Source organism: Colossoma macropomum, unplaced genomic scaffold, assembly GCF_904425465.1.
Source record: "Colossoma macropomum unplaced genomic scaffold, Colossoma_macropomum, whole genome shotgun sequence".
Classification (NCBI taxonomy): domain Eukaryota; kingdom Metazoa; phylum Chordata; class Actinopteri; order Characiformes; family Serrasalmidae; genus Colossoma; species Colossoma macropomum.
The window spans coordinates 4,878,614-4,904,486 of record NW_023494788.1 but is presented as its reverse complement, the minus strand read 5'-3'; the positions used below and the strand labels follow the sequence as shown (position 1 = coordinate 4,904,486).

The 25,873-nt window shown below is 38.8% G+C and overlaps 1 protein-coding gene across 1 annotated transcript in view; it reads right to left on the bottom strand.

Moving 5' to 3' along the window:
* Positions 1-25,873, bottom strand: part of kiaa1549la (KIAA1549-like a) — a 97,560-nt gene that overhangs the window by 69,951 nt on the left and 1,736 nt on the right.

The following is a 25,873-nucleotide window of genomic DNA, read 5'->3' as shown; positions in this document are numbered from 1 at the left end:
ATGTTAGTGTTTTATAGGCTGATATTTAGAACACATTTTCAGAAATATCAACAAGTATTCAAAGCCTGTAAAAAGCCGTTTGCACAAGCCCTTCGAATTCTAATAATAAAAAGGTCAATGATTCCTAAAGGGCTGTTGGCTTGGACATATGGTTCTAAAAACACCATTAAACCGTCTAGATTAGTACTCTAAGCTTCAGGTTCTTCACTCGCACTCACAACATTTACCATCATCGTGATAAATTACATCACAATATGCTTTTCCGAGCTTCAGCAGAGCACAGTGTCATTGTAATCATAGTTATATGATCGCAAATAGGCTGCATTTTGTGCTTATGACCCCTGGTTCCTATGATCACCACTGTAAAGAAACCAGAGTTGGACCACTGCTCTGAATAACTGTTTACATCTGAAATAATAGGGATAAAGGTCTGGAGCTCTGGAGTCTGGAGTTCCAGTGAGGGGTGTTAATGCTACAGCATACAAAGACATTTTACACAATTATGAGCTTCCAACTTTGTGGCAGCAGTTTGGAGAAGAACCTTTACTGTTCTAGCATGAATGAGCCCCTGTGCACAAAACCAGCTCCATAAAGGCATGAGCTGCGCTCCAAAGCCAAGGCTGCAGCCGAGGTAGGCTGCAGTTCCAAAGTGAAGGACCCTTCATATACAGCTTAGAAATGCAGTCTACGTTTGGGGTCGCATCAGATGTATCCTTCCAGGCCTTCAGTTACCTGCAGTTCTCTGTGTACAAACAACGCAAAGGGAAAAAAAAAACAAAGCCGTTGGAGCATTTTTTTCAAAATGTAAGTTGTTCACGTACTTGAATTCGTCTTCGTTTCCTCATAAAGTGTGAAATGGCTAATTAATTAAAGCATTCGTCCATATATCATTTATCATCCATATATCATAATTTATTTAGAAGTATTTGTATATGTGTAGTTCATCGTATTACATAAGAACGTCTCCTTCATGTCCATGAAAAAAATGAAAAAGCAACGAACACAATGCAACGGGCTCCGTTTTCTCTCACCAGCTCCCTCACAAGTTTCACTGCACTCTAATTAGTTCGGACTGTACCATTTGTGTGACCAAGAGGCTACTAAAGACGATTCTTCATAGGACAGTCCTGACCACATCACTGAACACCTTTAGGATGAACTGAAATGTCAATGGTGAGCCAGGCCTTTTAAAATTTGGCACTAATGCTTCCTTTTATCAACGTATCAACTCATCAAACCTGAGAAAAACTGAAGTATTGTGAGGCATATCATGTATTGAGAGACATGCTTTGAAGTAATATGATATCACACTCCACTGAAAGGTTCTTCTAGGAACCAAAAATAGTTCTCCAATGGCTCCAAAGACAGTACAAGCAATTTTTTGGCCACAATAACCAATGAGTTAAAATTATATAGCAATAATGAGTTTAAAATAATATAGCAACAATAAAGCTATAATAATGACATCTGAGATTTCATTACGCACTGAATCATCTCCTAAAGAATTCCTGATGAAAGTGATGAAGAGCCCCGGCTCTGCTGCGTGTCACTGCCAGTGTCCTAGCGACTGTATTTCTCCAGCGCGGAGCGACATTTTAGCAGCGAGAGCCTGAGGACGCTTTAGTATGCTGACCCTGACACGGAGAAGATTTATAAACCCCCTTAACGGCTCCTGGAGCAGTCATGTGATTCAAATGAGGCAGTGAGCCGAGCCAATCAAACGCTACTGCTGGGTACAGAGGAGCGATTCGATTGGCTGACTCCTGGCACAGAAGCTCCATACATCACAGAGCTCACAGATCCTCTGGCCTGCTCACTAACTCACTAATCAAAGACACTGCGTAATCTCTCGCAGAGGGGGAGCGTTCTAATCAACGGCAGAGACGACCTCGGAGGAGGGAAATAAAGAAGACATTCAGGACAAAGTGCCTGTCCTCCGTTGCTGTAACTAAGAGTCAGTCAGATGGAAAGGCGTGGGGCTTTGCAGTACGGGGACAGGTGGTAACGGGGGGATGATGGGTAATGGGCCAAATCCAATGAAGCCCATGAGAAGGCCATGCATGGCAGGCCTGGCATGGCCGTTCCAACAGGATGAATGCACCTCCCAAGTCTATTCATAGAGCCCCATCTGCTTTTTCACTGCATCTTGGAAGGACACTGACTGCACTACACCTGCCCATCACCAGAGACAGGCTTTAAAGGGGATTTCCATCAAATGTTCAACATTTCTGCATGATTAAATGGTTTAGATGTCGGAGGGATTTGATGTGAAATGCTCCTTTTGAAAGAAACTTGCAGAATTGTTCACAGTGGTGGTGACAGGAACCAGACATTCGAAGAGTTCAATACCCCAAATGCTCCCTCACAGGCAGTTATTAAATTGAATGGTTATTAATACTGATAAGTCTGATGCTTGAGGCATTGTTTAATGATAGGTTTTGGCTTAAAACTTATTTCTTTAAATCCATTCATGGCAGAGAAGTACATACAAGGGAGAAAAACACAGGTAGGTTCACTGGATAGTAAATAAAATGACTACATTTGTGTTGTAGACATTGCAACCCCTGGTTCCTATCAGCACCACTGTAAAGAGAATTCAAGCTTCTCCACAATGAACCATTGCGCATCAATGACTCTGATCACATCTCAGAGATTAAATTATGCAGATATTGTAGAATTCCCCCTCTAAAAGCTCACGAAGCTTTAATCAAATCCAGAACCGAAAGTCTGATTGCTCTCTTGATCTGACTGAAAACACTCTAATTAAAAGCACATTTGGCTCAGGCTTTCTCTGCCCACTTTAATGTGGACAATCCGTGGCGTAACTCACACTTCCGCCACTATAGAAAACTGATGCAGCTAAAGCAGATTAGCATGTCCGCGTGATACTGAGCAGATTAAACACAGGAGCGGCCGCCGTCCAAGCTGACTCCCATCATGCCTTCAACCCAGCACTGATGAGCTCTTCCTCTGACACGAGCATCATTATCAACTATTAAACACCCTTCATACACACTGTGTTATGCCTTCAACTGTCTGCAAACATCTTTACTGGTTATTTAATATAATGTTAATGTGATGCAAAACCCATATATATATATATATATATATATATATATATATATGTTTATATATATTCCAAATGTATTTATCAAAATATTAAAATAGCCAAAATGTATTTGTTAAATATGTTTTAGCATATCACAGATATGAATAAATATACATGAACAATACTGACTTTGCATTAACTGTTGTGTATATGCAGTAAGCTTTCACACAAAATATATTTCAAATAAACAGGTTATCAAATCATAACTGCAATTTTACAGTGTATCAATACCTACAACACTTTTTTGCCATGTTAAAGGTTCATTTGGTATTATTTAAAATTGAGATACTGGAATACAAATTCATTTCAAAAGGTATCAAACAGTAAAGTGCATTAGACAGTATTTTGGCTATGTTCATATATTTTCGAATGTATTTCATAAACATATTTACATAAATTTATTTTTGTATGGTACATTTCTATGTGTAACTTTCCTCATACATTTTATAATAAATATTCTTTAAAATATATTTGATTAATATGGCAATGTGTTCTGAAATACATTTTAGTGTTTGGAATATATTTTGGCGTGGACTGCAATGCATTTGAAATATAATTCATATATATATAAATATATGTTAATATATTTTTTTGGTCCATATGGGAAGCTACAGCTATATAGCACTGGGACAGCATGTCTCTTTGCTTGAGCTAAGTCTTAGTTTAAAAAGACACACATTTATCAGGTTCTTGTGATAAAAACATGTAATTCTATCTGAATTATTTCTTATTCAGAACTGTGATTGTAACAAGAAGAGAAATTGTGTGGAAAGTGCAGATCTTAAACTATCAATACAGAACAGCAAAGGTAAACGCAATTGATTATATAACTATATAATTACATTTAAATAATTATTAAAAATTGAATGTATAGCAAAACAAAAGCTGGCCAGGGTAAATCACATTGGACAAAAGTGTGAGTTAAAGGCAAAATGTTAATATACCATCTTGAAGAGTCTTCTTGTTTGAGTAACCACAGAAAATGACTAAACCAGGCTGGGGGGTGTGGGTGCTAGAGAGGGCATCCTTCACATCTTTGTCTGGTAATTTTGTGATGGTTCCTAACACTGAAGTGGGCGTGAGAGCAAGCACAGTGATAGAGTGTAAGCCGAGTCTTAATTTTAAATTAATATAAAATAAAAGAACATAATTAAAGTGCAGTTCAGTCAAAGCTGTGGCTGCAGTGTACTGTTATCTTTAATTATGACACAAAGCTGTAATTAATCTAGTAAGAAAGAATGAAATTGCGAATGTCACACAATCTTCACTGTCTCAGAGTTTGTGGGCGCTTAGCTTAGCCTGATGCCTTCCTCTCCGACACCATTTCACCTGAGACCGTTGGAAAAGACCCATTTTGCCTGATGTACGAGAGTCGATTCATGAATTTTACTTGTTTTTCCTGACGCTGTGGTACGAGGATAAACTGAAAGCCTTAACAAAGGTGGCTTTTTGTGCAGGCATGATATCTGTCTGCTGCACTGAGCGTGTTTAACCAGCACTGCTGCGTTTCTAGAACATTGGGCCTCATCTAGCAAAAGTTTTTTCTTAAATTTGTTCGTGAGAAAGATCTGAAGAAAAAGTCAACATCAGATTCATGTTGTGTTCTTAAACCCAAGAACTGCAGCGTTGTGCTCTCGAGTGTGTGTAGATTCTGTTCTTACTTAAGAACAAATCCAAATAAGAAACATTGGTGAATGTCAGAATCTTTGTGAAAACTCCATAAATAGGTTTTAAGAAGAAATTTCGGTAACTTTCTATGAATGTCGCATTTGTAAGCATGTATAAACACATTTATAACATGTTATAATATATTCATAAGGCATTATAAACATGGTTATAAATATTTATAAAAAAGAATTACACTGAATTACACTTTATAGCCATGTTTATTATACATTATGAATTGTTAATATAATGCATTATAAATAGTGTTAATAACACGTTATAATTTCAGTGCCAAAGAAGTCAGTCCCAACTTGGCGAGCGTAAAGTAAAGACAAATACCAAGCTAACGGTGGTGTACATTGACTTTCCCACATTGGGTAAAACACTGATGGCAGCCCTAGTTTAAACTCTGACATTTGAAGCCTGTAATGTGCTTTACTGTGAATGTTTTAGTGTTTCAGTAAATCCTTCAGTAAATACTTCGACTTAAAGCCTCACTCTTAACACAGGAGGAGGCTTTAGTACAGTACGCTTCACTTTACTTAGAGCGGACAAATACGACTTATGAGCTCTTATAACTTGTTATGATCAGTACTTATAATGTATTATGTTAACAATTCATAATGCATAATAAACATGGCTATAACATATAACGCATTTTTATAAATATTTATAGCTATGTTTATAATGTCTTATGAATGCATTATAACATGTTATGAATGTGTTTATTGATGCTTACAAAGGTGACATTCATAGAAAGTGTTACCGAAATTTCTTCCTAAGAATGGTTGGTGAATGAAGCCCAACCTCATTGATCCTAGGTATAATAAATGTAGTATTAATGTAAGATATCGCCCAGCATGTTTAAAAGTTTAGTTGTGTTTACATGTGGGAATACAAGTGTATCACTGAGGCCTGCATGAAGAAAATAAATAAATTGAAAGATATTTTTTTCAGCTGGTGGTAAACAAGTTTTAACTGTCACTGGGGAACTGTTAAACTGTTAAAACGAAACCAAATATCCATGTTCATACTAGTAAAGCATCTGACCTGTTCAGCGACTACACTTTCCATTACCTGCAGCTGTGAGCTCTGAACTCCGTCTCGTTGTAAAGGTCATACTGAGAGTTTAGGTGTTCTTCAGTATTACAGTGTGGTGTTGTGGGAGCTGCAGAAAAGCTAGCAGTTAACGAAGAGACTGGTGTCTGACTACATAACTAACAGCTGACACGCCTGAGGGGGAAAACAAAGCACAGCAGGGGAAAAAAACAAACAACAACAACTGGCTTATGATTTCAACATGGAGTCTGAATGGGGATGAAGACGACTAAGGATAAATGAAGACTCCGCAGTGCTTCAGATGAAAGTGCTGCGCTTTTGCCAGGCATTCTTGCATAGCTGTGTATGGAAGTTTTCATTCATTGTATGCTAGAAGTTATTGCGTTTAATGATATATCATGGAAATGATCATCATACATCATACAATTTTAAATATTAATAATTCTAATAACATCTGCAATTAGCATCTTTTTAAAACGTGATGCTAGAGGTCCACAAAATATCAGGTTTCAGGAAGATTTTATGTATAACATCGGGTTCAGGTTTGATTTCATACACTAACGCACTTTTTCTCCTTTCTTCTCTCTCTCTCTCTCTCTCTCTCTCTCTCTCTCTCTCTCAACATTAGCTGCATTCAGAACAGCTCCAGTGTTTGTCGAGTGGCTGAAAATGCCCCTGAATGAAAACACAATTGTTGAAAGGGATGTGTTGGGTTGGTGAAAGATCACAGTGGATATTTCCTTCTTGTTTGTCATCTTGCAGTGTGTTCAAGAAATGCTTTTGCATGTTAGTGTTAGGTTGCTGTTCTTCAACATTTATTAACTGGGTTTGTTTTTGCTAAGGACTCTTATTGTAGAGGGCAGGGCTGGGAGCCACTCTGATTGTGCATGAGAGAGAGAGAGGGAGATGAGGGAGATGTGAACTGGGTGGCGAACAAGCTGAGAGAGAACTCTGCTTATGTATGGTACAAATTTTTCCTGTCCTGTTTTTTTTGGGACAGCTTTCAAATCCATAAATAACCACAGAAAAGACCAAAGCCTGGACAATTTTGATCTTTGTTTGTAGAGACAAATCATCACATCTGTGGTGAAACAATCTCAATGTGTATTAGAGCTTTTTCTATATTTTCAGTATAATTTAACAAAACTGTGATAACGGTGGTCACTGATATCCTTACAGGACATGTTCATACCGTCCCCTCCCTACTGTGCGCATATGAATACAGCTCCGTTTTACTACCAACCTTTCGGAAAAGGAAACGAGTCTGCTGTGTTCTGTTTCAACAGAGAAACCGCGAAGGGTTCAGATCACCTTTGAGTTCTGTGTAGCCCAGAGCGCTGAGCGCATCTCCGCACACTGTGAACTGGGAGCATGACGAGCACACACAAAAACACACAGCACAAACCACCTCCACAAGTTTTTTAGATGAAGGGGTAGATAAATCACAGAGGGAGGGAGAAGACCAGCTTTGGCGGGCTGCAGCGGTGACAGCGCTGGTTGCAGATTTAGGAAGCTGAGCTGTATTAAAGGTTTAGCCTGAAGCCGATGACTATCTGCATTCCACTGTGTCACCTGCTGACTAGAACTGCACAGTATATCATTTGTTAACTGTTAGAAGTCAGCAGTGATCACAAAAGCATGCTGTATTGCCAAGGAGGGTGGCGGGGGGACATTTTATGGGGCAATGCCCCACCACTCAGTCACTGAGCCCCACCAACCCCACTATTTTGTACATGCGCTTGTAGGGGAAAAACAGTGAAAATATACCTTGTGTGACCATAAAAAGCTATGACTAACACAGGAGGGTCTGTATGCATCACTATGTCTCGGCTGTATGTTCGCGGAGGATAACTCGCCGAGAAATTTCCTAAATTCATAGATATACAGTAATTTCCAGTAAATGTGGCATCTTGTTTGTTCTCTTCTAAATATGTGGCTCCTTTGGAGAAATATACCATAGTTTTCTCCTCCTATATCTTCCTATGTTTATTTTCCCTGCCGCAAAGATGCACTTCTTCCCCGAACCCAACCATCTACCCCCAGCCCCTCTGTGGTTTTGGATGCCCCACTCATGATCTAGCTTTGCCGTTGGGCCTGTGTAATTCACTGTTAACTAATAATGACTCACAGCTCACTGAAACAATTAGAGAAACTCTGTTCTACAGATGCTAAACGTTCCATCCATTCCACATTTGTGTTTGTTTTTTTTAATGATTTGAATTTGATGAAGTTTTTGTTGTCAAACAAACAAGAACAACAAAAAATAGCTATCGATACAGAACATAACTCGAATGTAAATGCAAATGAATTCAAATAAAACAACAGAGGAGTAAAATGAAAAAAATTACTCTGGGGGCTTAAACATTATCACAGTATTGGCCTTTAATAGTGCAGAAGGCCACAATTTGTAAGTAATAATGCTAATAAATGCTAATTGTCTCTTTTTTTTTGAGCTGGAAGCATCCTGACCAATCACAGATGACTCAGATGAGTTTCTGTCGCTGTTCTGATGAGTCAGGCCAATTATGTTACCCAAAAGTTCCAAATTATATTTAAGCAGTAGAACACGACCTCGAGTGTTCTATTGCTTTTATACAACAGTTAAATAAATAAAGTAAGAAATGAATAAACTGGGCCGTGAATGCGGCGTTTAATATGTTTTAATGTTCACAATTCCTTCCACCAAATTATAGTTCCAGCTTGTTGCTACGTCAGAGTAACGAACTCCGCTCACTCGCTGCACAGTCTGCTGTAAGCCTCGCCTTTTGAAGTACGGACTGAGGCACAAAACTGCAACAATATCAAGTTTAGCTCAGTTTCGTCTCAGTTTTTACTAGATCAATATTAATGTTGTTTTGTTCCAGCCAGTCTGTAAAGCATCTTACAGCCCATTTAGTTTGGCGAATGGTATTGGGTTCATTTCTGGCTGATTCCAGGTTGTTTAGCTGTTCTTCTGTCACAGCTGCTGACTGAAAAGCTGCTCAGTGGTGATGACAGTTTGGGAATTTAGTGTCGTCTCATCTTCAGAGTCTGACCAAATCGGCTGTCGGTCAAATGTGATCTTAAGTGTCCATTTTCTGTTTGTGGCAAAGTAAGAAGTAAAAATGTTCAAATGCCTTGAGCGTCTCCTACAGCTGTCAAAGTCGTTGCTTAGCAATAGCATCTCAGCGGAGTGATGCAGTGTTTGTGAAAAAAACGTTAGAACGCTTCTCAACCAATCAGCTTGCTTGGCTGGAACTGTTGTATAAGAAGAAAACACAGAATGGTTCAAATATAATCACGACAAGGAATTTTATCCATATCACACAGCCCTACTGCCAACAGCTGCTGTAGCTAGAGTCCACCATTTATGTCTCTGTTGAAAAGCATTGCATATCTCACCACTGTTTACAACCTAATCAGTCTTGAAGGACCGTAAATATCGTTAATAAAGAATAACAACATCATGTCAGTGAGCATTAAATATGAAGTCAACACGGTAAGCTGCTGCATACTTGTGACACTATTCAGAGTCATCTTGGGTTTAAATCTAGGGATGTGCCTGAGTACTCAAGGACATGGTTCACCTTTCCAGGTGTCAGTATTCGAATACCTAAATCTACTGGGGTTTTCATTAGGATGCACCACAGAAATTCAGAGACAAAACATACAAGAGGCCAATCAGAGACAATTCAGTCAAACAGCAATTTTGTTTTAAATGTATAAACGTAAAATATGATAGTTCTGCTTGTATCTGTGAACAGGTATGTTTTATATTACACTATGAAACACTAATGAATTAGTGTGAGCACACTGCCAAAGACGCACTGTATATGTACTCTTTGTATATGTAATCTAATCGTATATGTTGGATACGTAATCTAAGTCTTTTTTATTTTATCATTACCCTACTCATGCATTAAGCAGTTTGCTGATGTTATAGGCAAGCCTTTACCATATTTTGAGTCTTGAAATCTTAGTTTTTCGTATTCTAGCAGTAGACAGCTCCATCATCATACAGTCTACCTGATATTTCTGACTGCTCAATAAAAAAAGTCCTCAGATGTCAATGTAAATGTTCTTTTAATACAGGATGTGGACACTTTTCTTTCTCTCGATGTGTTTGGACAATGCTATCCAACTTGGGTTGGTTGGCATAACAGTTATAAGGCATAATGTGATGTTTAAAAATGATTATTTTTCACAATTTTGTAAAATGTCTATTTTACATCAGAAAGGCTAAATAAACACATTTCACTTGTTTGTCTTTTAGAGGGGCTCACAGATTGGTGATGTGGGAGCTTATCAAGTGGTGATGAAAGAAAGAGGGGAAAAAAATCAGAGCCAGGAAAAACATCCGAAAAATCAAACATGCTAGCGCCTTAGCGACGGCTAAGAGCTACACACACCACAGAACACGTTTGATTTTGGCTCTCTAACCCCAGTCACTTTGCGCTCTCAGATATCCTCTGAACAGGTGTCATTTTAGCATAAACTGGCTGAAATCAAGCCTGTGCTGTGGCAAACTCTGTGCTGTGTGGCACGTTTGGTCTGCTAACTAAGCTATTGTTAGCTTAGCCTGAACTGCTACCATCTCAAACATCACAGAACAGGTTAAATTTCAGGGCACACACCTGACTTACTTTAGCAGATGGTCAGAATCAAACCAGTACTGTGGTGTGTGGAACTGATTGGCTCGATAAGCTAACATTAAGTTAGCCGATCGAGCTATCGATCCAGACACCACAGAACAGGTTTCATTTTGCCTTTCTGACCCTTCAGTGCCAGCTGTTCACCTTCACTCTCTGAGATTTAAGGATTTTAATCATCTAAACTTCCCTTAGAGAAGTCACATATATTTCACACGTAAAATATGCTTTAACCACATCTGCTTACAGGTAATCACCCCTTTTTTCATGTGATCCCATTTTCACATGATGACACACGTTTTGCACGTGAACCCTTTTCCCCCGTTTTCTTACTACAGCTGGTTTGTGCTATCTGCGCTACGTGTGATATTCTATCTGGTAGATGATATGAAGCATCTGAACAGAAATTTTCCACAACCTGCCCTCAATCACTTTGATAGGGAAATCTAGAACACCCAAAGCTGTGTACGCCTTACTAAAAGGCTGTCTTGTAAGGTAATAACAGGCCTATTTGCTATGCAACATTTTGTCTACAAGAGAATAATATTTTGCGCTGGCTGTAATTACACGCTATCGTTTCAGTCAGCGCGTCTGGCGAATCAATGCTATGAAATATTGAGGAAGCTGCAGGAGAGGAGCAGATAAACAAGGCTGCCTGCGCCCTCCCAGCCTCGCTCACTGATGCAGCCTCTCCGCCGCACATCTGTGGAGAAATCGCCGATTGGATAAACGTGGTCATGTGCCTTCCTGGCAGGGCTCTGGGTAGGTCACGCAGTCCCAGCCGAATCATGCATCACGAGGGTGGCAGAGTGCAACAAATCAGCATCAGTACTAAGCCAGAGACGGTTTAGAACAAAAAAACAAACAAAAAAAAATATCACTGGCTCTCATCCACCTAGAGCAATAAGGTGATCCAGACTGAGAAATGATATAAAATCAGTCTGACTGGCCCAGCTGAAGGACAGAATGGTCCAGAAACACAACGCTACCGTACGATGGATATGATGCTTCAGTGCCTGGAAATGTTGTGAGGTTTACTGCATAATGAAACTCCATCCAATAAAAGACAAAGATTTATGTTCTTCCTTTGTCTAATGATGGAGACAGGCTAGCACAGCTAACACGCTAGCGCAGCAAAAATGAGCGCTGCGACACTCTGAGCGCCATCAATCCTCTTTACTGCACCTGTCTCTTCAGTCTGAGGAGTGGGGATGGGGGTCGTTCCTGTTTGTTTTTGCTCGGTGAAACTCACATTGCATTACATCTCAGTCACGTCAACTTAGCATCAGCAAAGTCTCGTCCTCATGCTCTTAGGACGTTTCTGCTTTTGAATTCTGGTTCCTCTCGTCGTTTCTTTCTTGTTCTGTTAAGGATTTTCTCCTTTTGACTCTTGGTTCCTCTCTGGGTTTCTTCCTCATGTTCATGGGGAGTTTCTCCTTTTGACTCTTGGTTCCTCTCTGGGTTTCTTCTTCATTTCTTGGGGAGTTTCTCCTTTTGACTCTTGGTTCCTCTCTGGGTTTCTTCTTCATTTCTTGGGGAGTTTCTCCTTTTGACTCTTGGTTCCTCTCTGGGTTTCTTCTTCATTTCTTAGGGAGTTTCTTCTTTTGACTCTTGGTTTCTGTCCCTTTCTTCCTCATGTTCTTGGGGAGTTTCTCCATTTCACTCTTGGTTCCTCTCTGGGTTTCTTCTTCATGTTCTTAGGAACTTTTTCCTTTTGACTCTTGGTTTCTGTCCCTTTCTTCCTAATGCTCTTAGGTAGTTTCTTATTTTGAGCCCTGGTTCCTCTCTGGGTTTCTTCCTCATGTTCTTGGGGAGTTTCTCTTTTTGACTCTTGGTTCCTCTCTGGCTTTCTTGTTTATGCTCCTAGAGAATTGCTCATTGCCACTGTTGCCCTCACCAATTCTCATTTGAGGTTTGAACCTACAATTCTGTAAAGATCCTTCGGGACATTGTTGTAAAATGTGCTACCCAAATAAAGTTGAATTGAATGGCAATAAGACAGAGAGCTTTTCAGGGCCGGCGCTCGCTTTCCAAGCTGCTGGCTCCAGCTAGCAGAAAAGACGCAGACTTTTCAACATGCAGGAATATTCGTCAGCCAAGCTCCGGTGGAGCACCTTTGATGCACTTGACTCAGAGTCCCAGGGGCGAGACAGGCGATCACAGGCACATTAAAAGTGAATGAAGACTCACACTTTCTTCTAGCTCACACTCTCTCTCACTCACTCTCTCTCTCTCTTCCAGGCCAGCTCTCATCTCTGAGCCAAGCTGACCCCTGGGGAAAGAGCACAGCAATCAAGTCTCTTCAAAACATGTTTTTGGGTAGGAATTACAGCCTTTACTCTTACACTGTCTCAGTGATCACATAGTGATTGGGACAATGTCTCATAGGCTACTGCGTACATGACGTCAGTGTTTTCTGGCACCCAAAAATGCCAATCCTGTTCTTTTTTTCATCACACCACAGCTCCCCAGAGGGATTTTTTGAGGATAATGCGTGACGCTGGCAGCAGTGAGTAGGCAGCCTGGGCCAACGCTCATAAATGGAGCATAATAAATTCCTTTTTTTTTTTCGTCCTTATCGTGTAGTGGATGCAACTCTAGGTGTGAAAGGTCACAGAGAGACAGCTGAGAGCTTTCTTTTGTCAGAGGACGTCATGAGGAAAAAGAGCAAACTCAGGGCAGAGAAAACAACAGAGAGCTGAGAAAGACGATGAAGAAGAGACAAGCAGGTTCCAAGACAAACCCATTATTCAGTGTCTCGATTCATTTTTCATACATGACACAGCCACATCATTTGGGTAATATATGCTAGACTGCCAAAGAATGCTGCAGTAAAAATGACTTTTATTTACATTTAAGGATCTGAACAATGTGACATCCTGAACTGATACGTTTTGCTTTTTATACCTATTTTTAAAATAACTGTATAATGAGTTGAATATTGGCTTAGGGTCCAATTTAATTGACTGATCTGATTATCTGGCTACCAGTTACTTTACTATTTTGCAGTGAAATTAAAGTTTGTTTTGTTAACATTTAAAAAAGCGCCTCAGTGCCGCAGGTCGTCCCTCTTTATGGCACCTATTCAACAGTGACAAGAATAGAACACAAAAAACAAGGACAAAATGTTCAAAACTGGATCAGGTTTTATATATTTTGGACTCGGTCCATGAAAACATGTCTGGATCACACTGGGACTTCCTTACTGAATGGTACTGGAGCAGCTATTCCCATAGTAGTAGAACATAATCAATAAAAACAAGAGGCCACATACTTTTCCAATATTATGGTATTGTAATTATTATTGTTACTGAGTGCATACCTTATTTAATAATAATACATTTATTGAGGCCATATTTATCTTTAGTATTATGATAGATTGTGCTTTAATCAAACATTCAAAAATCAATAGAGTTGAATTACCATCTTCACCTGAAATGCCTTCATTTTTACATGCCCAGATTTCACTGTATTAGCGATTCCAGAAGCAAACTGAGGGCTTAGGGAGAAGCCACAGATGAAAACGCCTAAAGCTTCAGAAAATGTGGTGAGTTTTCTAGGCCAGTTTGGAGAAAGTGAGCTGTGACTAAATTCCAAATGCTGCTCAAAATCCTGAGGAGACCACGGTTATTCTGAGTGTCATGAAAAATCTAAAGAGGTGCTGAGGGTTGACAAAAATGAGGAACACACAAACACACACACACACACACACACACACACACACACACACACACACACACAGATATACGCACAACAGCCAAGTCTCTCAAAGCTCATTAGGAATAACAAATAAAACAAACAAACACAGTCAAATGAAATAAAATGATGAACAATATAAACACTAGCAAGTAATAAATAGCACAGTAGCGGCAGGTACATGTACTGTATTAATCACACGCTTGACCTGTCACAATTAGCACACAATATCTCACAACAAATAACTTGAATCAGTTGCATTTTCATCCATTTTGATGTTTTTTAATAACAACTTTAGAGGGCAGCAGTGAGTAATATTTTAATATTTAATGTTTGTTACTAACACCTTTAGAGGACAATAGTGAATGTTTGTTTATTTGGTGTTTGTTAATAATGCCTTTAGAGGGCGGCGGTGAGTAATGTTTGTTTATTTGATATTTGTTAATATCACCTTTAGAGGGCAGCAGTGAGTAATGTTTGTTTATTTGATATTTGTTAATATCACCTTTAGAGGGCAGCAGTGAGTAATGTTTGTTTATTTGATATTTGTTAATATCACCTTTAGAGGGCAGCAGTGAGTAATGTTTGTTTATTTGATATTTGTTAATATCACCTTTAGAGGGCAGCAGTGAGTAATGTTTGTTTATTTGAGCTTAAGCTGTTTTTGTTGTCAGTTTGTAAATACTCAGCATCAACAACCAGGAAGCAAAACAGCTGATCAGCCCGTTTGCTCACTTCAGGCTTGTACTTTAATAGTTGAATATAAAGAATAAAAACACAATCAGATGATTAATTGCAATTATTTATATGACAATTGATCAGCAGTTAACAGTTCATGACAATGACAGGCCTACCGTATCAATACAATCAAGATAAAAGCAACTAAGTACAACAGAACTTGCCTACAGCCTGAGTTAGACTCCTCCCACCTCAAGCACTGTTTCATAAGCCTGCATTCAGGTGTGAGCACAAAAATCAATTTCGTTACTGTCCTGTTAAATCATACATGTCTAATCTGAATGAGTTGATCGCTAAGCTCTCAGAAAAAAGATAAAAAAGAAAAAAAGTGGGGGAGACACATTTGCTAGATAGCATGATTATGTGTGACGCAGATACCAGACTTCTTCATCAAAAAAAGAAAAAGAAACCCCCCAAAAAAAAAACAAAAAACGGTGTCCTCAGCTGCCTCAACCCCTTGTGCATTAGGTAATGGTTGGAATGAAAGCAACCTTTTCGGACACGCTTGCCAGCCGACCATCCGCTGCTCTAATCTAGTATTATCTTAGTACACGTGATGAGAAAATGACAGGCTTATGCTGCAGCAGATGTCCTAATAGAAGGCAGGTGGCAAAAAGAAGTGCCATGAAGCGCTTTTTGATCAGCGAGCCCTACAGAATGCAGGTAACGCTCAGGTCCGCTGGACATGACATTTCATCTAATACATCACATCAGGATTGTCTATAATCCTCTATTACTGTAATACGAATAGAGACTCTGTAGACTTATTCAATCAGCTGGGTGTATATCCACATAAAAGACCAGCTCCATACATTACAATACAGCAGACAGAATGATCTCCCTCAAAACATAATTATGGAGATTCTGCAGAAACGATCTGGACATCGCAGGCCTGTATTAAATATGCAGAAAATGTTCCGTGCATCATTTTAACACCATTACCTAATAGGCCGCAAAGCACAGCGTTTTAATATTCTCAGCGCAATGCTTTTTCATCCTAATGCCAGAAGCCAAGCGATATAAAGGTGACGGGGAGAAATCTGATTAAATGCATTCATTTTTTTTTTCTGCTGAAAGACTCAAAGCTTGCCAGAGCAGCACTGCAGAGCATTGAGCCCAGACACACAGCCACAGGACCAGCACATGCCAGGGCTGCAAAATATATAATTAATTATTCGTTATCGCAATATTTGCTTTTGCAAATGCAATACGTACGGAAGTCCGAAGAGGCCATGAGGTGTTGCTATAATTTTCTGAATTGTTATCTTGAGATCTAACAAGATAAGTAACTTGTTATTTCAAGAAAACAATTTTGTTATCTTGAGATAACAAGATAAGTAAGTTGTTATTTCAAGATAACAATTTTGTTATCTTGAAATAACGAGATAAATAACTTATCTCGAGATAACTTTGTTGTCTTGCGATCACAAGATAATTAAATTTTTAACTTAAGATGATAACTTTTGTTATCTCGAGATAAAAAAACAAGTAATTTGTTATTTCAAGATGACAATTTTGTTGTCTTTAGATAACAAGATAATTAAATTGTTATCTCAAAATAACAATCCAGAAAATTATAACTACCTCATGGCCTCTCCGGATTCCGTAAATATGCAAATGAACCCACTAAGGACTTACTTTCATGGTGCTCAAGATCCAGAATTTTCTAACAGTCAAACTGGACAGTAAATCAGAATTTGAAGCAATTTAGTTTTTCTCTCATATGATTTTTAAGAAACACGAGACGTGTGATATCTGTACTCCACAAGAGGGCAGTGAAGAGCCTGCGTGTTGCGCTGTGGTCAGAGTTCCTTATCTGTTCAGTTCAAAGAAAGACTACTGCAGCCTGCTAAAGGCTACTGCACACACAGGACAGTGCAAAGTGCAGCTATAGCACATAGGAAGCATTACAGAAAAGCGCTGATAAACATAAAGCTCAAGCTCATTTTACACTCTGCTCATATAGACTCAGTGGAATAAAAGTTTCAGCCTCATTTAGAGGTTCCTCTCAACCATCTTTCTTTAACTACTTCCTTTTGAGAGGCACTACAGATCTTTAAAAACAAGACAACTCGTTTGAAGAATAGCTTTTTTCCTATTGCAAAAAGGTTACAAAGCTCTTCTGAGTATTGAGCATCATAATAGGTGAGCACAGTGAACAACCTAATACAGGGCACAATTTAACACAGACTTTATGTTGTTATACAAGGTCAAGCAGCAAGTGCTTCTGGCCACAAGAACATATTTCCTAGCCACGGTCTCAGGAAAAAAAAAAAAAATCACAACCGTATATTACTGTAATCAACATCTTACTGTGGACAATGCAGCACCGTTTTGAAGCAGAAGATATGATTACAGCAGGTCTAGTTAGGCTTAAGTACAGCCTCCGTACTGCTGGTTAACTGTTACAGTGTTACAGCTAAGACACCTTTAGTAAACAAAGACAAAGTAAATTTAGTCTTTGTGTTCCAGATGTTCACCTAGATTTAAAATGAAAAAGAGAAACATCTGAAAACAGAGATTTTCTTCTACTTTGTTAGCATCTTTTACATGTCAGTATTTTGGTTTTAAATAAGTATATTAATGAAATTGACATTAACAGTTAGTAAAACTGTAGTTATTCAGAAACAATGTTCATATTTTACTGATGTGTGATGTTTTTATTTGTTGTCCTTCACTGGACAAAAAATGAATGTTACTGTTTGACACAGACTCATATCAGTGTTCATATATATTTTGATGTGTGTGTGTCTGTCAGTTGAGCTGTCTGTCTGTCTTATAGAGAGATTATTTATAATGCAGTTTGGTTGGAAAATGTATTTGTTTCTTACAACATAGAATTATATTAAATTAGCTTTGTTTGCACCAATTCATCAGAATTTTCTAGCAAGTGTTACAACAAACCCTCTGTCTGTCTATTAGGTTGTGCCCTGCTGTCCACTAGTCTGTCCGTAAGATTTCCAGCCTTGATACATAGATGAAATTGTGTAATTCTCCATGGTCCTCCTATACTGTATGGCTTGTATTGTATTGCTTATTGTATGCATCTGTTACATTGTACGTTTATGTGTACTGTACTACTACAGAGCCGAATTACATCTTGATACATGGAAAAAAATGATCACCAACCCTTTGTGTGGCAACAAAACAATCGGTCAATCAATAAATTAATATATCTCATTAATTATCAGCTAATTCTTCACTAATTGGTTGTTTTTGAGGTAATAGGTACAATGCAAAATAAGTTATGTTGTGACAAGGCTAGTAACATTAGCTGAGATTAGAACAAATGCTCAGTATTTGTCTGTTTATCTTAAAGACTTTAGACTGACTGCCTTTCCTGGTGTAAATTACAAGCCACATCATCTACTATGGACTTTTGGTCTGGGTTTAACAGAGTGCAGCAACAGTAAGATGCTGTTATGAGTGGCTCATTAGTTTTCAGTGTTTACTGAAAACTGTGGTTGGTATAGAGGTTGGTATCGGTATTGGTATAGTGTTGTGGGTAATACCTCTGCCTTCTACGCTGTAGACTGGGGCTCAATCCCCCGCCTGGGTAAGCACCCTACACTGTACCAACAAGAGTCCTTGGGCAAGACTCCTAACACTACCTTTGCCTATTTGTTTTTACATAAATGTACTGTAACGGGGCTCCAGAGAGATTCAACTGCCTAAATGTTGACCCCTCCGCTGGAAGAGTTCGATCCTCAGCGATGCCACAGCCATCTGTGGCCTGGACGTCAAAGACAGAATAACTGGCCTTCGCCCTTAATCACTCAGCACAATGCTAGCCAACATGGATGCCTGTTAGCTGATGTAACAGAATTGGCAGTTAACACTGTTCGAGTGTGTCGAGCTGTCCAATGGCGGTGAGTTAGCAGCAATCTAAAAAGATGTGGTAGAGCTGAATGATTTGGGGAAAACATCTAAATTGTGACGACTTTCTATAAATTAAACTCCAGGCTATTTTTATCACGACCGGCACATTTATTTTTCATTTACACTTGAGGCCTGACCGCTAAACGGACTGCGCCAGACTGCCGAGCTCTGTGTTATGAGGTTAAATTTCCCCGTTTAAAACTCAAGACCACATTAAATAATGTAGGATATAATTAGAATTTCAGCTCTTGTGATTAGAAAATTGCACTCTTTCAAATTGCGATTACAATGTAAAAATGAATAATCATAGCCTTGGCTTCATGTATCGCGGATGAAGCACATGCTAGCCATCACGTAGGATTGGCAGTGACTAAACTGTTTAGAATAATGCTTACAAATTTGAATATTAAATTTGAATGAAATGCACATCTCCAATCATAACCAACTTCCAGATAAGTTTATCTGGGGGCTTTGATGAATCAAAATACTTGAACGGTTTAACACGTAAAAATCTTTGGTCAAAATTAAGCAGGCCAGTAATTAGCCATGTAACACCAACCCTTCACCAGTGTCTTCTAATATACTGTAAGGTGTACTGCATAGAAATACACTCACAATGTGTTATTTTGTCCATACTTTGCAGCTGTAGCAGTTTTGGGTTATTTGGACTTTTTCAGCTCGAGTATTTGCGTCATTGAGAACCGAAGAGGAGAGCTGTGGTTATTGGAAAGACAGTTTTGTGGGGAAGAAGTCTGGTTCTGCTGAAAAGACAAACAGCCACAGGCTACTTCCCAAAGTTACTTTTGTTTATTAGGTTACTAGATAACAAAATTAGCACACGTTAACTAGAGTGACCGGAAAATTCCGCTTTAGCACCCAAACAAGCTCCCTCGGGGCTCGCAGTGTCAACAGACATGGCCATGCATAATGTGGTTAGCGAACAGAGAAGATGATCACGCGCACACGTGTCTCCCCACGGACGCCTCTGGAAGGACGTAATCAACTTTCGCACGGACAGCTCCTCTAATGCGGCATGGCCGTGTGGGACACGGCACACGTCAGCTGGGAAATGGTCACTTGGAGAAGCGGATGGACGGCCTCCAGCTGACAGCAGCCGAGCTTAATTGAATGGTGCCAAGGCCTCAGTGATAGTAATCAGAGAGAGAGAAAGGTGCTCTAAAATTAAGACGGGGTCATTAGTGGTCAAATCCTGCTTTAGTGAAGATTTCTTTTTGCAGGAATGAATAAGAAGAAATCACTGTGGTCAAGTATTAAGCAAATCTGCAGTGTAGTGATTCTGGTGCATTGTGCATTGTTAGATCTCACTTTGGCCAACACATGAGAGGAATTTTACCCATAATACCCCAAGATAATGTATCATATTACCCATATTATCCATTTTTAAGCTCGTTAACAACAAGAGCCACTTTATCAATCTGCTCATCATGTATAACCATTACAAGGAATAAATTGAGGCAATTTACTGGGGGAAGACAAACATTAGAGGCCGTATGAACCAAAAGCAAAGTGATTTCATGATGGCTGTAAAAGATGCACACAAAAAGAAGGAACCACTTAATAAGCTTATCAAAGCAAGAATATCGTAACTGTTCTTATGAGATGATTCTACGTCACGAGACTTTTGTTTCACCTCTTCTGGGAAAAAAAAATCACTGACAGGAATAACTTCCCATGCAGTATTAGCATTTAATCTCTACTGCCAGATTGGGATTTTGACCAGGCCACCAGGATTAATAATCCCCATCTTTAAATCTGTCTCATATCATATTACAGGGACATTTTTAGCTTTTTATAACAAGGAGAAATTTAGAAAGCTGCCTGTCACGTTTAACTTTAACAGTTAATCTCAATCCAAATGTTCAGACTGAATAAGTTCTGAATTAGGGGGCACTTTGTTAAGGGAAGGGCCCCCTCCTACATACTGGGGGGTGAATTTGAAAACAGGGTGTAAAAAGTGCCGTTTTTTCAATAGTTCCATATTTTCAGAATCAATTCTATTACAGCAATAATAAAATCAATAACAACAACATTAGAGTTCAAATGTTTGGAATCATGTCATATAATAAGCCATATCCAGTAATAACTTATACAGTGCAGAAACCAACAACAAAGTCTAAAAATCTGTCTAATTTTAATGGTAATAAAAATGAAAAACAGTGATTCAAAACGCTGTTCGTTTTCTCTGCTGTCCTGCGCCGCTTAGCATAGATTTGTTCAAACAGTTTGAGCAGCAGATAAACAGTGAAAGTGTTGGCTGTGGGGATCAATTTCACAGGACATCAGACCAGCAATTTATAATCTCTGTTTATGCCGAGTGTCGAGTTTTTGACGTGTCCTGAATTTCGCTTTGAACTAAAAATTTTCTTTCTGGTGCACTAATTTAGAACAGTTTTGAAACAGAAAAAGTCACATGGTAAACATAGTAAAAGTTACTAAAAAATAAACTGTAATTATCTCAAGTAGTTTCTTGACATATAATTATTATGAATAGGTATTTGATCAGTGAGATTTGGTCACTGCTTTTCCAATATGAAACATTCTGCATATTAATTTTATCTTAAGTTCTACAGCTTTCTCAGTTATTATGGGATCACTGACAGCTTCGTTCATCATCAAATATTTCTTAATTTTAACAGCTTCCTTCAAAGTGTTTGAAACCTACAGAACAGTAGCCTCAAATGAGAATAATGAGAATCATACATTATTACAACTGTTGCACAAAAGCCTTGCATCTCCATTTTTGTTCTTTTTATTTTTTTCTTAGAAAAACCTTGTTACATTAAGTTTCTTTCCAAATTAAGAATGTTTTGTTCTTTCTGTAAAGTTATCATTTTGGAGATATGAGGTTTTGCTCCAATGGCAACATTTTACATGCACAGTTGTAGCAAAAGTTTGAACAGAAGTTAAAGCTGAAGTTTAAATAAGTTAACACATCCTATTAAATCTGACATGTTACTGCAAATGTTAGTGCACGATTTCCGTTTGCTGGATTTAACATAAAGTATAACATATCAAATGTGCCATAACTTTTGCACAGGCGACATTTTATGTCTTTTTTTCCAATATGGTAAATTCACCAAATAAACAGTAGCAGTAAACGTTCATTAAAATGTGCAGAAGCATGTTCATTTATTTTCATTAAGAAATTCTACAACACTTTAGCATTTAACTGTATTTTGCTGCGGTTTCTCTCAATTTTCTTCATTTTTCATTTTTTGACCTAGTTTGAAAACGGCAGTTGCTCTTAATGTCATGTTAAAAGTTCATGATGTATGGACCAACAGAAACGGCCCAAAATTACCTGTAAAAAAAACTTACTCCATTTACTTCCATTAAAAGTTAAGAATGTTTTGCTTCTCCTGTAAAGTTACCTTTTTGGAGATTTTGTCTCCAACAGCAGTGATTTGCAACAAAATTGCTTTTATATTAACGCCATAATAAAGTGATTTATAGTGGATATTGTGATTTATTATATACAGTGGTTCTAAACTTTTAAATACTACAACAAAATACTCAGCAGTGCTTGTAACCATGGTCACAAGGACATATTAATGTTTCCTGTCATATTATCACAATATCATTTTCTCCATACTGTCCAGCCCTAACTCATACTCAGCTCATCACAATGACCACACAGCAGTAAAACTGTATGAAACGCTGGCCCTGGTCATGCTGAATATTACATGAAGCTGATGAGTGACAAAATGTCCCTTTAAAGAGATCAAATAAAACTTGCATTAATTTCTTTTATATTTGGCTACTCTGAACCTCATCACCATCACCGGCTCATCCAAAACACACAGCGGCGTTCAGAGGGGAAAAAAAAATAAAATCAAACAGTGCAGTTCATCATTGTCATTCTGATAATACACTCACTCCGCTCCTCTCTAGAAGGAGGAAAAAAATGTTAGGCAGATCAGTTCCCATGGCAACACAGCACAGTAGGCTCCTGTTGACTCGCTGAAGCATCACTATGGAGGCATTGAAGAAAACGAACGGCCGCGTCTCCAGGAAGACACACACACAGGCCTCACACACAGCTAGCTTGAAGAAAGATGAGCAGAAGGACGTTACTGAACCTGGACGTGGCATTAACAGCCTGCATAATGCCTGTCAACATTAAATTCCTGTCAACCCTAAATTCCTCAGCATACAGTACTGTGCAAAAGTCAGAGATCGCTCTTTATTCATATAATTTACAGTCAAAACAGTTATTATGCTTAAGTTATTTATTTTTTAGCATCGGAAAAAAAACAAATAACAACAACTAAATGTTATATCAATTTTTCATTATTTAGTGTGTCCACTGTTTACCTTTATTACAGCTTCCATTCTTTTCAGGAAACTCGCTTTCAGTTTCTCCACTCCTCCAAAACTCAGTCTTAGAAGTTGGTTACGTTTTCTGCCTCACACGATCCAACAAATCAAACACATTCAGTGATGTTGAGGTCTGGACTCTGGGGTGGTCAGTCCATTGTTCAGCTTATTCGTTTGATGTGTCCGTCTCCTTTTCTCAGTGAGGTTCTTCTTGACAGCTACACATCCTTTCAGACCCACAGCGCTGAGTCGTCTTCTCACAGTGGAAGGATGGACAGAAACACCTGTGGATGTTTTCAGATCTGAAGCAGCTTGATTTTCTCCTCTCTCTCAAAGATGAAAGTGCCATTTATCTGATGGGGGCAGTTTTGGTGTCCAGCAGGTCTTCCAGGTGGTTGTTAGGAGCCGCATTTTTTTAAATCATTTTTTCCTCCATATTTTTCACTTTTCCTTTGACTTTCTCCTTCCTAATGCAAGTGGATTATCATATCTAATCTCCTCAAAAATACCTCCTAAAAATAATTTACTTTACTCAATTGCTGTTTTGGCTGAGAATTACATAAATGAAGGGGGGTTGCTGACTTTTGCACAGCAAACTATGTATGCAGAAAGACAACATGTCTAAAAGTTTGTAGACACCTTCTCATCCAGCATTTCTTCTGAAATCAAGCAACAAACTCTACTCTTCCGTGAAGGCTTTAGATTAAACATTAGATGTTGGAACATTGCTGTGAGGATTTGATTGAGCATCAGTGAAGTCAGGTACTGATGTTGGATGATCAGTTCTGGATCACTTCAACTTATCCCAAAGGTACTGGATGGAGCTCCATCACTGCAGAGAATACAGGTCCACTGCTCCACAGCCCAATGCTGGCCCCTCCAGACCATGCTTGCCATTGGGTCTGGTGACCTTAGGCTTATGTGCGGCTATTCCAGAGCATCCCATTCTATTAATCAGTGCAGTGTAGAGTATACATAGCTGAATTCACCATTAAGATGGGTTGTCTGGATACTTTTGAACACACATCTATGTATCTGTACTGCATGTTCTATGCTTGAACACTCCATCATTGACAGTATCATGATGAACACCGTTATCACAAAAGGTTCTTCTACTCCACAGCACAGGCAGGTTTCTCCACATATCCTTGCCAGTGTATCTGATACACACCGCTATGAACGCATACATAATTATATAATGTGTGTCATTACATTATTATGTATGCAAGTCATAACTACAGTGTTGACTTAGATTATGCTTTTACAACTGCCACCCCAGAGCAAAGAATATATTAAACATTGATTTTTTTTTTCCCCAAGAACATACAACCAAAACAAAACGTGGACATGAATACATTAATTTGTGATAGCGCCTTTATTCCACTAGTTTAAAAACTATGTTTTGGCATCGCTAATAAACATATTTTGGGTTTTTGCAACTAAAATGAACCACAATGAGCTACAATTATTATTATAATAATAATAATTATTATTCATACTGAACATAAGACCATACATTTGTGATACACATACTTTGCTGTGGATAAGCAAATAGATTAATGCATTTATAAGAGTTTATAATGCATTTAGAGCTGTCATGGTTCATAGGAATGTTTTTTCATGCTCTAACACATCTGACAGCTTTAAAAAAATGCTCGAAGGGCAATTCCACCAATTTTTCAAAATCTCTGCATAATTACATTGCTGAGATGTAAAACTCATTCAGATCAGTTTGCTGTGAAAAGGTTCATTGCTGATAAACTGACTGAAGATAATTTATTCACAGTGGTGGTGATGGGAACCAGGGGTCACCATGTCTACAAATTTAGCCATTTCATTTACTATCCAAAACCACCAGTGAACCTACATGTGTCTTAAGTGTTGATGATGGTAAAATGTGGTATAACTGAAAAAATAAGCATTTTTGGGGGACTATTTTGCCTTGCAGTGACTTGTGCGCACCTCTGACCATGAACTGCTTTTAAAAAACACACATTTTAGGTCTTTTTAGGCCAAAAACAATGTATTCCCCTTCGTTTCATGGTTTCAGAGGCTCGAGACGTCTGGTTCCTATCACCACAATGGAGCATTTCAGATTAAATGACTCTGAATGGCTTTGTTAACACCTTAACAACTGAATTATGTAGAATTGTTTTTTAAATCAGTGGGACACCCCCTTAAACAGCCCACAATGATCTGAATGAGGTCTATTAGAACACCTAAAATGTGCACACTGCCAGTCTGCTCACAGGCAAATGTAGCTTAGGTGAGGATTATAAAACCGCAGGCTACCCAGATTCTCTCCCTGTAGTGTAAATATGTGAATTAGGAGAAATCTGATGATGTCTGATGAAATTCTCTTCAGGCCTGTGATGTAAACAACCCTGTGTAGATAAGCAGAGGCTTCTGCTGCTGCACTGTGCTGCTGCTGCCTCACATTAACTGACTCACACCGCCACACACACATCACTGGCTGTGACTAAATGCAAAATAAAATGTCCCCTCGGTGCCTTTAATCACGCGTACGACAACAGAAGGGGCAGCGAGACTTGCGCACAGACTTGCGCACAGCACTGCGCCACTTTCGTGCCCCTAACAAACGTCACATGCTGTGAGTCCGCGCGTCCTTTAACGCGATTCACCTGCAAAGGCCTTGTTTGTGCTGTGGTCGAGGGGCTTTTGTTCAAGATAGACCGACACAGCGTCAATGTGCCATTCACAAAACGCACGCGCGTTCACCGCCCCCCATCATAAACATGAG